This window comes from Ambystoma mexicanum, chromosome 1q (genome assembly GCF_040938575.1).
Source record: "Ambystoma mexicanum isolate Mex_15411 chromosome 1q, UKY_AmexF1_1, whole genome shotgun sequence".
Taxonomy (NCBI): Eukaryota; Metazoa; Chordata; class Amphibia; order Caudata; family Ambystomatidae; genus Ambystoma; species Ambystoma mexicanum.
The window spans coordinates 262,056,117-262,073,970 of NC_090922.1; the positions used below are offsets into that span (position 1 = coordinate 262,056,117).

At 50.3% G+C, this 17,854-nt stretch overlaps 1 protein-coding gene across 2 annotated transcripts in view; it reads right to left on the minus strand.

Annotated features, from left to right (window-relative positions):
• The window catches only part of LOC138527316 (cytosolic phospholipase A2 gamma-like), a 442,073-nt gene that overhangs the window by 386,244 nt on the left and 37,975 nt on the right, over positions 1-17,854 (minus strand). The gene's annotated exons all lie outside the window — the stretch shown is intronic.

Sequence of the window (17,854 nt, forward strand, 5' to 3'; positions counted from 1 at the left end):
TATGATTGATCCCAAAGGCAATTTACTACCTTGTTTGACCCTTGATGAACTTATTCAAATGTCTTCCAATAATCTTAAAATGTCTGCTTTACACAATCAAGATCATTGTGTCTAGTATGTTTGGTTGATTTTTGCATTTAATTTAATTTAATAGATACTCCAGAACTGTTTGTACTATCATGAATTTAAATTTAATTTATTATTTTACAGATTGATTTATCTGCACCTGCTGAAGGGAATATTGGATCCTGAAATGAGTTGTGCTCTTCACTGTTAAAGTATAAAGAAGAACTGAACAAATGAAAATTCTCCTGTATTTATATTATTTTTGATCAAATTATGTACTTATATCAAGTATTAACATCCATTTAATATTATATTGGCTGTAACACAGCTCAAAGGTGTGCAGGGGACGTGAGTTTCCGAGACCTTTTGGACACTATTTTGGTTTACATGTGTTGTCCAACTTTGTGTCAGGGTTGCATTACCTCCCAGCACCCAAATCTATTGTTAATTTTTACTCATATTTCTTAAACCTTTTCGAACACCAGGTGTGCCATAGTACTGTTTGCATATATCGGTATTCCTTAGGTCAGCCCTCAGTCAGGATGAGTAAAGTCAGATGATTGCTGATGTCGCATTGAGCATGTCCAGGTAGAGGGTTGGGAATATTAAGGTGAACAATGTGATTGGATGAGGCATTAAACACATGCCTTGGTAGACAATCATGCCGGTGTCCTTCCTGGCCGGACAGGCCCAGACAGGAGTTCATGGCCTTAAACATGGGCCTTTACAGGGGCCGGCTTTGCCTGCCACCTCCCCTGGATAGGCTCGACTTGTGGGGGACCAGGCGAATCAGGAGACAAATGCGAGAACAGTGCCGTGCAGGGCCCCTTCCCCACCACAAAGGGTGCAGCATCGAGCATCTTTGAGTGGAGCCACTGCTCAGGACCGAATATGTTTGCTTCTTTGGGTTCTATCTATCCTGCGGGACTCCACGGTTGCGATCATGCTGGCGATGTTAATCCAGCTGGATGGAATGCACAATGAGTGTCCAGCAGCTCAATACGGCAGAGTGAAGGATGGCTCCCAGACAGGAGTCCATGGCCTTAAGAGTGGGTTTGCATGCCAGCTCCCATGGATAGGCTCCACTTGAAATGGCATCCCAGCACTGAACAAACAAGTACAAGAGTGTCCTAGCCTCGTCACAGCAAAGAACTGTCCCACCCCCCACCCGACCCCTAGTGGGCCCTATATAGGTCAGAAATAGAAAAGTGTTCATTTTATGCCTGAAATCTAAGTGATTTTCAATGGCAATCAGAGCTGTGGGTTAAGCATTCCACAGATGTCCTGCTTGCACTGAGAACGATCGCCCCTCCACATCACCAGTCTGACCAATAAAAGATAAGCAAAAGCTGAGCATAACCTTCTTCCAGGAACATACCAAGCCAGTTTATCCCAAATAAACACTGGGATCCGGGACAGCAGGCCTCTGTGGATGAAACAGAGTGCCTTGAATTGTATTAATTCCTCCATATGAACCCAGTGTAATCTGTAGAGTTGGGGTTATATGATCTCTCTGACCCAGCTTTACGATAACCCTTGCTGCCAATTTACTGAATTTTATGAAGACGGCTTAAGGCCATTTTAGGCAGGCCAAGAAAAATGGCATTACAGAAGTCCAGTCTGCTAGAGATAAAAGCATTCACTATATGGACTTTGTGTGGGAAAGGAAAGAAGTCTAGAAGCCTTTTTAAGGCCCGATGGTGGAAGAAATCAGAGCTGGATACCTGAGAGATTTCACTGTCCAGGGTTAGAATTCCTGAGCTATCCTTGTCAACCGCCCATCTCACACCATCTATGGTGGCCACTACCATCAATTCCGTACAACAGCTATGTCTAAAACCTGCCTGAGTAACATCTAACCACCGAGGAGTTGCTGTGCTGCTACTGCGTCCATGATTTTACTAATATAGGTAGGGGAGTAGGGAAAGAGACCGATAATTCGAGCAACAGGTGGGATCCGATGTAGGTTTTTTCAGCAGGGAGATCACTGCTGCTCTTTTGAGAGGAGTCAGTACTAAACCCACATCAAAGGAGCCATTTATTAGCTGGCGCAGCTCGTGCACAAGCACCACTCTAAAAGCCTTTCCCATTCTCGCTGGGCATGGGTCATGAACAGACGCAGAGGCAAGACGTTTAGTCACAATTTCCAAGAGATGCGGTTGAGTGACTGATCAAAGGAGGAAAAAATGTCGTCCTCCGAAATAATAGTCGACTAGGCCCCCCTTCTAGGGGGGAGTCAATACTAGCCCATCCCTGCTTAAATCTTCTTGAATTTGACACATTTTGCTATAAAAAAGCTACTCATCTACTCACAAAAATGTTGTGAGGGGGTACGGCTTTCCTGCAAGCCACAGACTCCTGCAGTTCACCAAGAGTTCCTGTGCAACATTGGGGCCTGTGGGAATACACTATGAATAGTATGATGCAGTAGATGATGGGACATTAGACTTTAAATCAGTAATCAAGGGATAAACCTCATGGGATCCGGATACGCTTTCAGTGTGATATCATTCAAAGTTTGCTGACATGTGATTTAATTCTAGTGAGGCTACTATGTTCCCACAATTCAAGTCTTGAGTCAAAGGGGCCGATTCATGCAACAAATGTGCGCCGGAAATCATGGCGCAAGCTGGTGCAAGCGTGAAAAAGCAAGCGCACGCGCATGCGTGCGAATCATGGAAGGCCCTTTGCGTGTTTTCCCTGGGATGTACGCCAAATCCTTGCGTGACACACACGGGCACACACGTCATTGCAACATCCAGAATGCTGTGTGCCACGCGTACAGTGAAAGCGCACAAAGTCAGCACACACACCAAAACGGGGGTGGAACATGGGGCGGAACATGCAGAATGGAGAACAATGCCTGAAAAAGAAGGCGTAACTGGGGAAGTACTGCAGGGAAATACACAGAACGCCCACACGCACGCAAACTACACTTATTCATGGAATCGAATAGGGGAAACCCACGCACGGCCAAAGACACGCACAGGCCTAAACACATTTGCCACACAAAGGCAGGCGGTAGCGTCCCTGCACATTACAAAAGTGCGCGCAAACAACAAACACGTATCTACAGCTATGATGAATGTCCCATTCTGTGGCCCCCTAGGTGAAATGAAGTGTCACGCAACGCTCAGGAATCCCAAAAAAGCAAGAAAAAGAGATACTCGACCCCTGTAGCCCACGTGCGTGTAAAAAAACACGCGCAGTACGCTGTGGCAGCCAGGCACACAAAACATTCGTACGTGATCAACACGTGGGCTAGTATGCCTGAAAAAAAGAGGTACGCGACTAACAGGGACACCCACAGTAGGAAAAATAGTGTGTGCGACTCACCATCTGCCTTGCGTGTAGAAGAAGAACACGTAGCCAACACCCACGCCAAAAGAAGAAGTACTCACTGTAGCCGCTGTGAAGTAATTTCGTGTGAACCCCAACGTCTGGAAAACACATGCACCGCTTTCCATGAAAAGCACGTACAGAGCGATGGAAACCCACGTGGGACCTTCAACCCGTGCCAGGGAAACACCCGCGTTCACGTTAAGTCCCCTACGCACTTACGCGCCAAGGTCCTTTCCTCGAATTACACACTGACGTGCTGTTTTTTCACCTGCCAAATCACTCCGTATCGAGCTGGCCACGCGGCAACACACGGAAGACCACACTCCTACCCAGAAATCTGAATTACTGCCCCGCAGAGCCCTAAGCAGCCTCCCACGAATCATGCCCTGCCATTTGGTGCTTGCACATCTGCCATCTGCAGGGGTCCAGTTGCTGTGACCACCCCTGCTGGAACAGAAGACTCCTGACTGGTGTTCCATCACTCCACAGCCCAGCCCCAGGACCCAGTTGCCCACCACACCTGCCTCAGGGTTTGCCATGTCCGACACAACACCTTCCGGAACCAGTGGCAACCCCCCAGCAGAGAGGCAGAGGGCTACCAGCTTCAGTGAAAAGGAAGTTGGTATCCTGGTGGAGCAAGTTCTGGGGCATTATGATGCTCTCTGCACACCATCGCATGGTGTGATACCAGAGGGGGTGGCACCCCACGACATCAAACACCTCCAGAAGCGCTGGGAGGACTACAAGTCCAGGACCCTCAAGAAGGCCCGGCGCCTCTTGGAGGCAGCGGATGCAGTGGGGCACTGGGCCCCGCTTACCACCCAACAGATGAGGGTCCTGGAGCGCATTCGCCCAGTGCTTCACCACCAGATCGTCAGGATGCAGGCCCGTCTGGAGTCGAGCGGTAAGTGGCCATGCATTCACGTTTAAAACAGCGCATGTTGCAGTGTTCCGGTAGTTAGCTACTTGGCTGCATGTGTGACATGGGTCATGTGTGGATGTGTGTGTGCAGGGACATGATGTGCTGCATGTGAGTCGAATCAGGCATGACCCACATGGATGGTGTATGTGTTACAATGCATCATGCGGAGCTGCATGCGGAATGCACACATGTATGCATGCCTGTGTCTGTACTTTGACATGTTTGGGGTGTGAGAGATATGTGCTGCTGTCATGGACATGCAAGATGTACATATCCCTGTGTCTGAGTAGTGTGTGCGCCATGGATGCATGACACATGTCCGTGATGATGTGTTGATTCACTGATACAGCCTACTCATCCTTGTATCCACTGCTTCTGTGGGTATACAGGGCCAGATGCATGACCCTCCGATGATGCGTGTGCATGTGATCAGCATGTCCCATGATGCATGTGAGTTTCATCCCACCATTGGGTGTTTCCACGGTGCAGTGGACATGGATGCAAATGTTTGTTGCATGTGCCATGCCGGTTCATGCACATGTGTTGCCTGTACTGACCCATGTGTTGTTGGGAGACATGATGGAAGTGACGTTTGACAGTGCCACTCATGTGCTATTGCTTACTGTCTAGGGGACTATTGTACAGTACCCTGATGCTTGTGTTCAATCTCTCCCTTTATACAGCGGCGAGTGAAGAAGAGGGCCGAGACGGCGCTGTGGAGGAAAGCGGCAGGGATGCCTCCACCGGCTGGCGACACAAGGCCCAGTCACCCTCCCAGGAAATTCCATCATCCGGGAGCGAGGGGACTGGTGATGCGTCTGCCACTACGGCTACAGAGGAAGGGGCTGATGAGCCCCCACAGGGGTTTGCAACGGCAGAAGACGGTGCGGAGCCATCCAGGTTGGTGGTGTGTATAGAGGAGGAGGAGGCCGCTACAGAGCCGCACATGGGGCCTGGTGGGGGTGGCACCACTGGTGCAAGTGGTGCAGTCCAGGGGCAGGGGCAGGAGGAAGCACAGGTCGCCGCCGAGGTGCCTGTGCATGTCTCTCTCCCTGACAGCGTAACTGCATCAACATGCACCAGCAGTTATGCCCCGTCCTGGGCCCGTCCACAGGTAGGGGGGAGGTCCACGTCATCTGGCACTCCTCTACCTGCGGACAAGGGGACCCGTGACCGGATAGAGTCCGTCCTGATTGGTGTCGCATTGCGCACACGTGACATTTGTGATGACGTGTGCGTGCTTCCTGGGAGACCACACACCTCATCACGAAGAGCTGTGTGCCAACGTGGTCCGGTTGGGAGGGTCCATGGTCGGGGTTTTCTCCATGTGTTGGCCAGTCTTGCGGCCCTCTCCTCCTCTGTGCACACTATACACCAGTCATTCTCTGTGCTGTCTTCCGGCCCAGAGGCCACCAGGGCCCCCTGTGGATCTGCCGCAACCAACGCAGCCAGCCTGGTGGAGATCACATCCCTGCCACAGTCGGGAGTCAGAGGTCCAGCAGAGGTGGACACCCCACCAACTGGACCCCAGCAGATGGAGGATGTGCCGGCATCATCAGGCAGGGCACGTGCACAACGGCGACGGGGCATTCCATCAGCCCGGAGGCCGTTGTGGTGGCAGAGGCAGTTGCGTCGGAAGCAGCAGCAGGCTCAGCGTGGGAGGTATCATAGCTCGGGGCCATCAACACCCCGGGGGCAGGCATTGGCCGAGGGGTAGGAGGACCCTGGTCTGGGTGTGTCTTCCCTGTGGCAGCGGTTGGGCCAGCAAATAGATGCGGAGAGGCGGCGGGCGGAGAGGGCATGGCTCAGGATGGTCAGGGCAAAGAACTCCATGCACCGGGCTTTGAGGCGGGCGGAGGGCCTCGAGGAAACTCGCAGGGAGTTGAGGGATTCCATGGCAGCATCCCTGTGAGACCTCGAGGCCAGGGAACAGGCCAGCCTCCGGAACATCGACGTGGAGTTCGATGATGCCCTGGCCTGGAACATCACTAATTGAGCCGTGGGACTGGCCCACCGCCTTCGTAAATAGTTATGTAGGTGTAAGTTTCCTTTCGATTTAATTTTTTCCTTTGGGGCGCATGGACTATGCCACGCCTTTTTGTATTTAGTTATTTATTAGGTTGGTTTTTTGTTAGCTTTCCTTTGGATTGTTGGGCTCATGGACCCTGGATTTTCAAATTTTAATAGTTATGGACCGGATTTCACTTCTTTGGGCCTCATTACGACCCTGGCGCTAATGGTTTAACGGCGCCGTAAAGAGCGTCGGCGCCGTTAAACCATTAGCGCCTCATTACAAGGTCCCTTAGCGGGTTGGAGGCTTTAACGCCTGCTTTTTGCAGGCGTTAAAATCCAACCCGCTAAGGGACCTTGGAGCTAATTAAGGCAACCGTAATTTACGGTGCCATAATTAGCGCCTTCCCCATCCCCATTATGCCCTATGGGGCAATATGGGAATAGGGAAGGGCAAATGGTGAATGGGGAATTACCGTCCCCGCCAACCTTGGAATGGGGGCGGTAATTCCGCCATCCACCATGCCGGAGACCGGCATGGACCATGGTGCTAATAGCACCATGGTCCAGCGCCTGGGTCGTAATGAGGCCCTTATTGTTTTTTTTTTTACCATGGAGAAATGGTTTGCTTCTTTTTTTTAACTTTGTATTGTTTTCATGGACGGACACTTTGGAGCCATTTTACATTTCATTTTATGGATTTCAGCATTCATTATTTTTTCCTTTATTTCGGACATGAATCGGGGCCTGCTGGTGTAAAAATCCACACGCACCCCTGGAATACACATTCCCTGCTCGCATCAGGTAAAATGCGTGTAAAAATCCTCGCGCAACCCCGGAATCCCCACAGGCAGCCCATCCACTCGCCATGCCCCACAGGCAGCCCACACCACCGGGGGACTTTTTCCATGCATTTCACCTGATGCAAGCAGGTACGTGTATTCCAGGGGTGCGCGTGGACTTTTACACGCGTTTTCACTGGCGCGAGCGGGGTACATGTATTCCGGGGGTGCGTGTGGACTTTTACAAGCGTTTTCGATGACGCAAGCGGGGTACGTGTATTCAGGGGGTGCGCAGGGAGTTTTACAAGCGTTTTCGCTGGTGCAAGAGGGGTACGTGTATTCTGGGGGTGCGCGTGCACTTTTACACGTGTTTTCACTGGCGCGAGTTGGGTATATGTATTCCGGGGGTGCGCGTGGACTTTTAAACGCATTTGCGCTGGCACGAGCGGGGTACGTGTATTCCGATGGGTACGTGTGAACTTTTACACGCGTTTTCACTGGCGCCAGTGGGGTACGTGCATTCCGAGGGGTGCGCGTTACACGTGTTTGCGCTGGCACGAGTGGGGTCCGTGTATTCCGAGGGGTGCACGCGGAGTTTTACATGCATTTTCATGCTTGGGGGCTATATGATGGTCCCCTGGCCTTTGCGCCATGTAGGGGATTTGTGCGGTGTTTTTAGCACACAGGGCGGGGTTGTGGGGCATAACTGGCGCTGCTGTAGGGTCGCTGCGCCGCTCTGCGCCGCTATGCACCACGGCTGGTTATAGATGTTGAAATCCATGAATACGCTGTGCGCTGAAATGGGTTTTGGCGAACACGGCTGGCGCAGACTGCTGCACGCGTACTCTGTGCACCAGCCGCGTGTGCCACTTGTGCGCCAAATTCTATGAATTACCCCCAAAGAGTATGTGTACACTTTCATTGTGGACCCCACTTACATCCCCAATCGTTTTAAGAAGTACACCATATCCGGATCTCTGCAGAACTGATAAAGTCACCCACTCAACCATACAATCAACCAATCAAATGAAAAATGTAAAAGTATTAGAAGTTAAGTACTGTTCACCAGTATTGGTCACAATAGTATTTACTGTGTAACAACACATGTATTGCTGTGTCCATGGAGTTCATTCTCAATGAGTTGCATTTCATTACTACTCGCAACATCGCACATGTTTTGGTAACGTGATACATTTTGCTCAAACTCCTCTTTTGCTCAACAATTGCCACTACACCTTTCGCACCCGCATTGCGGTGCTCGTGTTGTTTTTAAGGTGCATTTACCACCAATTTCCAAATAGGTAGGAAGCTAAATGCTCACACTTTAAGGGTAGCCTTGGACGTCGCTCAGGATCAGCCTTGTTCATGGTTTTTCCCTAACTCGTTCTCCTGTACAGATTCTGATCATGTAGGTGGAACAATCCTTCAATTATAATGCAGTTATGATTGTTTTATATTTCGGTTATGAATCTCTTCTGAAAACAAAAGGATGTCAGGACAATAGTTTTGTGGGATCCTACGCGAAAGGGCGTCTCCTTGGCCGTGGTACCTGGGAAATAATAAGAAAACACCTTAGGGTCATGGAAGCCTTTCCCATCGTGCCTCCCACGAGCTGTTCACAGTTATGGGTAAAACACGAATACTTTTGCTCTGCTCCAGTGCGAACGTATCACATATTACAGGTAAGACGTGTTCTATTTTGCACTGCACGGCATCGAGAATACTCGAATACTGCTTCAAAAATGTCACACCCAGTTCAGAACAGCACAGGGTACTAAGAACACAAGTTTTACCTCAATGTAAAAATCTGCTCTAAGACTTCATTCGCAGAAGTCCTAGAATCCCTCCATTCACGAAACATGCCTGCTGTAAATGTTTCACCCAAACATATAATATGTACCTTCAGAGGCTCGAGTGCACCATCATTGGCCGTGCTTTAATGCATGTAATCCCACCAAAGCTGCTTTTGAATCCTGGGGGTGAAGATAAGTATTTCTAGTGGTGGGGAACAAGTGAATGAGCAGAAGCCGAGACAGAGAACCCTGGCAGATAGAGTCAGTAAGATAGAGGTGGGGCCAGTCCGTTTAGAGATTTAAAGACCAGTTGGAGGAATTAAGTAGGGAGAGGCTTTCCTGGGAAGAAACCACAAAAGGCGGGGTTGCCCAAATGTTTCCGAATCATTAGATGTTGATGAGTGAGTGCATGGCAAAGCTAGGTATTTTGTCAAGAGGGGAAAATGAATAGGGGGGCGTCCTCTTTAGGACTGGACTAGTGAGTGAGGTGATCACAGAATGTTAGATGTTTTCAAGGTAGATCCTAGCAGCCATAATATAAGAGGTAATGAACATTGTAAAGTTGAGATCTCTGTCAAAGAGGGCCTCAGGTTGTGAGCCTTCAGGGAGGGGTGTGAGTAGATTGGGTCTTAAAGAAATAGGATAGTGCAGAAGGGCTGTGATTTTAGAGGCAAAGAGGAAAAACACTTGTGTTACGGTCCAACACCGCTGCAGGGACCGCGTCCCCTTTAAGAGGTCAAGCCCGTACCACGTGGGAACATGTCACGGGAGCAGGGACGTTATAAAGGGGGAAGGGACAGAAGCAAGGCAGTCCATGTATGTATTTGAATAAAGAAAGAGTTACCTTCCACTCGGTGTGTCTGTCCTCCTTTCACGGGCTCAGTCCAGGCCCAACATCTGGCGACGAGGCGACTTACCAGACCACCGACTCCTCCTCCTTGGCTCATCGTTCCTGCTCTAATCCAGCGCCGCAGGCACCTTCCGGCCCAGCGCACGTGCCTGATCCCAGGCCCGACTCCTCCTGTACACATCGATCGCACTTCCGCGACTTGATTTTCAGCGGGCCATCCGGCCACGCTGTCCAGCAAGCGCCTGATCCCAGGCCCGACTCCTCCTCTACACATCGACCGGCTCGATTTTCCAGCGAGCTACCAGGCCTACGCCTCCCAGCACATTCCACACCGCGAGCAGCCACGAGACGGCGCCGAACATCATCCAGAGCCCGCCCTCCGCCCTCTCCGAGCAGGAGTGCTGTACGAGGCCCACGAGACTTTAAAGGTGGGTTTGCCCAATACGCACCCGCACCGCGCAGACCGCGCCCTACAACCACGAAATGAGCTCGCCGCAGGCCCAGCGGCCTCAGGCCCAACAGCCGCCGAACGCCCCTGCAAGCGGCACAGCAACGACGGCTTGGCGCATGCCGCCCCCATTTTCGATGATGCCACAGGCTGACAAAGGCCCACGGTGGGTTGAGTGGCTAGAGGACTTTAACACGTTCATTGATGCAGCGGGGGAAGACAAGTCCCCTCGGCTGCGGAGTATGTTCCTAAATCTGGCGGGCAACGACATAAAAGTCCTCACCAAGACCATTCCTCCCGCAGAGCAAGCTGACTTTCCGACACTGATTGCGGCCATAAACAAGAGGTTGGTCATTGAACCGAACAGGGACTATGAACGTTACATATTCAACCTGTGCACACAGCGAGTTGATGAAACCGTCGACGAATTCATTACCCGACTACGCATAAAAGGGGCCTATTGTCAATTCGAAGCCTTCTCCCTTGACGAAGCCATCAGGCTGAGGGTCATCGAAGGATGTCTGTCTCAAACCCTAAAAAAGCAACTTCTGAAAAAGCCTATCTCCATAGAAGAGGTGAGCCAGATGGCCAGAATTCTAGAGAGAGTGGAGAAGCAGGCAACCCAAATCTCGAACACAGCGTCGACGAGACAGGAGAGAGCAGAAATTGTCGCAGCGATACACACAAGACAAGGGGACAAAGGCGCCAATCCTAACTACGCCATGACGCCGAGGACACAACGCCAATGTTACCGCTGCGGCATGGCCTTCCCACATGCAGGAGCCTGCCCCGCCATATCACAGAGATGTGGCAACTGTGGCAGGGAAGGACACTTCCAGTCGGTCTGTAGAGAAGGCAGACCGTTTCCGACGCAAAAGTTCCCCATCGCCGCACAATTCAAAGCGCCCGTCAGGAACCCCCCATTCCAGACATACCAACCACGCACATACGCCCAAAACCCACGGAGATACATTAGAGTAGTCGAAGAAGCATATCCCGTGGACGACGGGCAAGAGCATGAAGGCGAAGAGCAAGTATCCCACATCAGAGACGAGTACGACGGACCTCCGGATCATCTCTCACAGTATGAAGGGGACTCACAAGGGTATCCACAGGAACTGGATCAATTTCACCTGAATGCACATGACGAATACGTGAATCTCATCATGGACGAAAGCGAGGCACGTGAAGCTCCCAAAATACCCGTCGACATAGCAGGCCAGCAGTTCTGTTTCCTTGTAGACTCGGGAGCCACCGTCAACATAATGGGCGAAAAAGAGTTCAACCAGATCACCAATAGACCACCCCTGACACCTTCGGCCTCCAAGATCTACCAATGGGGCGCTGCAAACCCCCTGCAGTCGATTGGATTTTTCAGCCGCCGGCTCATACGGGACAACCAGTCCACGACGACAGACATACATGTCATTCGCAGCCCCACCAAAGGCAGATGCCTACTTAGCTACAGGACGGCGTCATGCCTAGGACTCATTGACATACATGTCGGCGAAAGGGACAGAATACGCTCGACCGACCCGGCATCAGAAACGAGGGACTCAATACTGTTTCTCTCCTCGGCACTCACCAAACCTGAAATGATGTCGAGTGCTGCCATCCAAAAAGAATTTCCTCTCATCTGCAAGGGTCTGGGCCAACTGAAAGGTCCGCCGGTGAAACTCCACATTGATCCCACGATTCGACCGGTCCCTCAACACCCGAGAAGGGTCGGCTTCCATCTGCAGGAGGCAGTGTCAGCAGAACTCAACCAACTCCTGACCGATGGCATAATTGAACCAGCCACGGGCCCGACCCCGTGGGTATCCCCACTGGTCATAGTACCTAAAGAAGGTGGGCGCCTGAGACTCTGCGTTGACATGCGCGTGGCCAATACAGCAATTCAGCGCGAAAGACACCCAGGGCCACGCATCGAAGATATGATAGTGCAACTGAATAAGTCCACCCTCTTCTCGAAATTGGATTTGAACCAAGCTACCACCAAATGGTACTTCACCCAGAATCCAGAGGAATCACCACGTTTGCCACCCATGATGGCCTATTCAGATACAGACGCCTAAACTTCGGCATTTCATCGGCGGCGGAAATTTTTCACGAAGCAATCAGACAGATCATACGCCCAATCAAGGGCACGTTGAACTACAGCGATGACATTCTAGTGTTTGGCCGCACCCGAGAAGAGCACGACACCGCCCTTCGAGCCACGTGCAAAGCCTTTCAGGATGCAGGCCTCACGTTGAATGTGGAGAAATGCAGATTCAGCAAAAGCAAGTTAAAGTTCTTCGGTCACATCTTCTCGGCTGACGGGATGACGCCGGACCCCGACAAAGTGGCCACCATCTTTGATCTGCAAGCTCCAAAACAGATTGCCGACGTCCGCTCGTTCCTGGGCATGGCCGGATACTGCGCCCGCTATATCCCCCACTACGCCACCATCACGGAACCCCTCCGGAAGTTGCTCCAAAAGGACATGATCTTCGCCTGGACCGCCGCGTGCCAGGAAGCATTTGATTCCATAAAATTGTCCTTGGCCGAGGCACGGAAACTGGCCTATTTCGACCCAGAATGGCACACAGAAATTGTGGTCGACGCGAGCCCGGTAGGTCTCGGGGCCATTCTTGCCCAGACCAATGGCAAGGACGCTCACCCGCGCCACATCGTGGCGTATGCCAGCAGAGCACTCGCGCCCCCTGAGGCAGCATATTCCCAGGCGGAAAAAGAAAGTCTGGCCGCAGTATGGGCATGTGAACACTTTCATAACTTCGTCATCGGGAAACGGTTCACCCTCATCACAGATCACCAGGCCCTCCTGTCGCTGTTCGGAAACCCAAGGACAAAAATGCCCCCCAGGATAGAACGGTGGGGCATCCGGCTACAAGAGTATGATTATCACATCATTCACCGACCGGGGGGTGAGCATAATCCAGCTGACTATCTGTCGAGACACCCCTCTGGGACGTCAACGCCAAGACAAGGTGATATAGAATATATAAACTACGTCACTAACAACGCACTACCTCCGGCGATGTCACTCGAGACGGTAGCGCTCGCAACAGCAGCAGACCCATCCATGGCACTGGCGATTGAACTCACTGAACACAACAAATGGAAAGACTACAAGAGAGAACTATCGTCACACCCAGGAGCAAATCAAGACGAAGTAGAAAGGATTGCAAGGATCCACTCAGAGCTAGCAGTACACGACGGCGCCATACTTCTCAGAGGGTGCAGAATAATAGTCCCATCGGCCCTGAGATCTGAAATCATCAGGACGGCACATGAAGGCCACAGGGGCGCAGACAACACCAAGCGCCAACTGCGACGACACGTATGGTTTCCCTATCTCGACGCCTTAGTCGACCGGTGGGTGAGAAATTGCATGGCCTGCCAATGCACAGCCAGAGAAGAGGCACCTGCACCCCTACAAATAACACATATCCCAGAGCGCCCATGGGAAAAGCTCGCAGTAGATTTCTACGGGCCCCTCGAAACAGGAGAATATTTACTTCTATTCATCGATGAACACTCACGATTCCCCATCGTCAAAAGATCACCATCCACAGCATTTGCACACGTAGCGGCAATCTTCGATGAAGTAGTGAGCGAGTGGGGTATACCGGACATGATCAAATCTGATAATGGACCCCCCTTCTGCAGTCATGACTTCTCGAAGTTGGCGAAACATTTGGGGTTTAAGCACCAGAAAATAACGCCCCTCTGGCCTCAAGCAAATGGAATGGCAGAGCGGTTCATGTCATCGATTAAAAAGACAGTACAAAGAGCAAAGCTGGAAAACGTGGATCTCCACCAAGCTCTGTGCAGAATGCTCCGAGACTACAGGAACACGCCGCATGAAGCGACAAACAAGACGCCAGCGGAACTGATGGTAAAATACCAAGTTCGCACGAGGATCATTCAGCACCCGATGAACAGACCGGACCCCGACATGCAACTCATAGAGAGAGACACACAGAGAAAAGAACGAGCTTGCACCCAAACCAATGAAAGGCGGAGAGCTCAACAGAAGGACTTCCAAGTAGGAGACGAAGTCTTAGTCCAACAGCCAATGGCGAGAAAGAGTGACTCCCGATTCTCTCCTCAAACGCTCCAAGTCACTGCTGTGAAAGGAACAATGGTGACCGCTGGAAACGAAGAAAGAGAGACGACAAGGAACTGCTCAAAGTTCAAGCTGGCACCAACGACCAGCCTTGAAGAACCTCAACCCACAGATCCTGAGATGTCGTTGGTGGATGCGCGAGACACGTTGTGGACGCCTCCTCAGTTCTTCCCCCGGCCACGGACCAAGAGAACGGAGAGACCAGAAGAAGATCCTCATGAAGGTACCAGCGCTCGACCACAGCGGGCCATAAAGAAGCCCGCGCGATTAGTCGAGGAATGTTGAGCCGGACGCAAAGACATTTTGTCCGGGGGTGATGTTACGGTCCAACACCGCTACAGGGACCGCGTCCCCTTTAAGAGGTCAAGCCGGTACCACGTGGGAACACGTCACGGGAGCAGGGACGTTATAAAGGGGGAAGGGACAGAAGCAAGGCAGTCCATGTATGTATTTGAATAAAGAAAGAGTTACCTTCCACTCGGTGTGTCTGTCCTCCTTTCACGGGCTCAGTCCAGGCCCAACAACTTGGATTATAGAAGAGGTAAGAGTTGGACAAAGCAGCACCATTCATTGATGAACGGAGAAGGGACAGTGTGTGATGCCAGAGTAAGAGTAAAAGAAAGAGAAGGAGGACAAAATGTGTGTATCATCAGTAAAAGATAGCAGGAGGAGACAAAGGACATGTTTAGAAGAGTAGGGGGAGGGCTGGGCTCTTATGCAAATGCCAGCATGGCTAAATTTGAGGTTCACCAGGCAACCAACCTCAAACCCTCTGTTCCCCTAGGTATCTCTGGCACATTCCCATCTGTGTAATGGCTGAGTGATCACAGGTGTAGTGCCAAGGAAAAGACATGGGAGCAGCAAATAAGAGGGTAAAACCTCCCTTTAGAAGACTTTTCCAACGGAAGTGTACATATCCTCTTTGACATAGAATCCCAACAAATGTATGCAATTGCAATCCAGCATCTTCACTATGAACTAGTCAGCAGCCACGCAACCCAAGAGCAGGATGCTTGTTTCACTATTCCTCTAATGCACCGGTCAACCGCCTCCACGACACAGAGAAGCAGGGTATATCCCACCATATTTACAATCCACGCAAGTAGGCATCTGTTGTATTGTTATCCTTGCCACTCACCACAACGCTACATCCGAGACTGCCTCATGCAGTGCAATGCTGATGCAGCTCCAATCCAATAAGCCCACTGAACTGCCTTGAACTGGTATACACCCACTGATGTGCCCCACCCTCCAGAGCGAATCAACCCTGCCTGCCAAACATGCTTCTACAAAGACGTCCTGCACTCTGCCCCTCCAAATCCCAATAAGACCTGAACTCTGCAAGCCATCTCTTCAGAGCAGAGGTCCAGTTTGGCCGCTGAATAACAGACATGCTGAAAATACTCCATGCCACTGCAAAACGAAAGATGGAGGAGGGTGAGAAGCAGTCTGCCACCAGACATCAAGCAACTGTGCCAAAAACCCAAGGCACAAAACAGGCAGGCCCACATCACAGAAACCTGGAATACTACTGCAAGAAGTGTATGCCAGACCCCCCCATCCAAAAAAAGTGGGGATTTACAAAACACAAAACTGCATCCTCCAATTTCTTGTACAGTCAGAATAACAAGTGATTTCTTTGAAGGCCACAAAATCCTTGTTTCAGTCAATCAATCCTGCTTCCTCATACTTTTGTCATTGTTTCGTAAACCACTGTATGTGTGTATTCTTCTAACCAAAGTAGCATCCTTTTATTTTTAGGTCTTGTGATTGAGAGCTTGATCTTTGCCGACCTATTGTAGGTGCATATTTAGAGGGAGAGCAGCTGCTCAGACAAGCATGATGTGTGAGTAACCCTAAAAGCTCAGTTCCAGCAGTGGTATTTTTGAAGAGCCAGTAGATCTGTTTAAGTATGGAAGAGTTGTACTGTTATATATTGTCCCATGCAGCAGGGAAACAAAATCATGTTTTACAATTTTCTCCTGCATTATATGCTGTGTGTGGTATTTGTCAATGTGTGGGAGAGTAATTATATAAAATTGACAACATATGACGAATTAATCATTCAATACAATTAATATAATCAAACAAAACCATAAAACGTTACAAAACGATATTGCAATGAAATAGATACCCTATTTTCAAATACTATGGCCCTCATTACGAGTTTGGCGGTAGTCATGGAGCTGTTAGCTCCATGGCTGCCACCAAACCGGGCTCATTTACCGGGTTCCTGCAATGAGGAAAAACCGGATCATTCCAACATTGGAGGACCCGGTAATTCCTCCTTGCCGGAACCATTCCCCATTCCCATTGAGCCCCCATAGGGCTCAATGGGAATGTGAATGGGGATGGAGGTAACAGCGGTTGTTACCTCCTTCCCCTCACGGGACCCGGAAAAGCACGCCTGGTTAAAACCAGGTATCCAATCCGGGTCCCGCGATAGGAAGCTTGTAAACGGCCCTGACGGAATGAAGGGGGCCGGTCCCGTACCAGCCCCCTTCATTCATCCAATCCTGTATCACATTCCATACATGTGTCAGATGACATTAAATTACAGACGTTACCCCACATATATGCCTCCCATACATCGTTCCAGCCCACAATGTTACCTTTGATTCTTCCATAGGCCCTAATACATCTCTTCCTTAGTTTGCTCAGGCTTCTAACTGGCCCAGTGATTTACCTGGCCCGGTAATGCCCCTTCCCGTCGGGGTTTATTGCTTAAATAATAATCAATATGCTGTACTTACTCATTGTTCCAGCCCCCACGATGATGCCCACAAATACATTACAGCTATCAAACTCCATCTCCTTAATGGCATATTCATGTTTCCCACCAATTAGAAACCCATTGCAAGGTCTACCCAATTTCCTGTTGAACGCTTGCCTTTGGATCACATTCCACCCATCCAACTGCATAGGGTCAGTCATTACGGTCTAGTGTAGTGCGATAAAGTCATAGACTAGCATCAGATCTTAAAGTCCCGCTTCTGTGTTATCTTGTCTCGCAACTAAAACATGCCACTCATTTTAATTGGAAACACTAGTGCAAAAATGTAAACTTATCATTACAACCACAAGACTCTGTGTATTTTTCCACGGGGTGCAGATATTTCAGCTGGATGCAGGATATTTGTAGCCACATCCTGGGGGTCTGAGGTGACTCGAGGTTTGGAGGCCTTAAAGCACTGTTTTTTGGTGAGTGGGTATTAGTGCTTATGGAGGGCAGCAAATTCTCACCTCTACACCCTCATTCCCAGTATCATTCATGTGGGTGGGACCAACAGTCCCACCATCCTCCAAGTAGAACGACTGCCCGAAGATTACCAAAGCCCAGGGGAGGCATCACACACTAGCATGCCCTGAGTAGGGGGTAAGAACAATTATCAGATAATTTCAACTCATCAGGGACACTGTGTCCCAATCCTGGGCTTTCATTTCACTATTAGTTACATTCTAGCAAATGCAATTGTGGTGTCTTCTCCGCGCCTGGTATTTGTAATTTG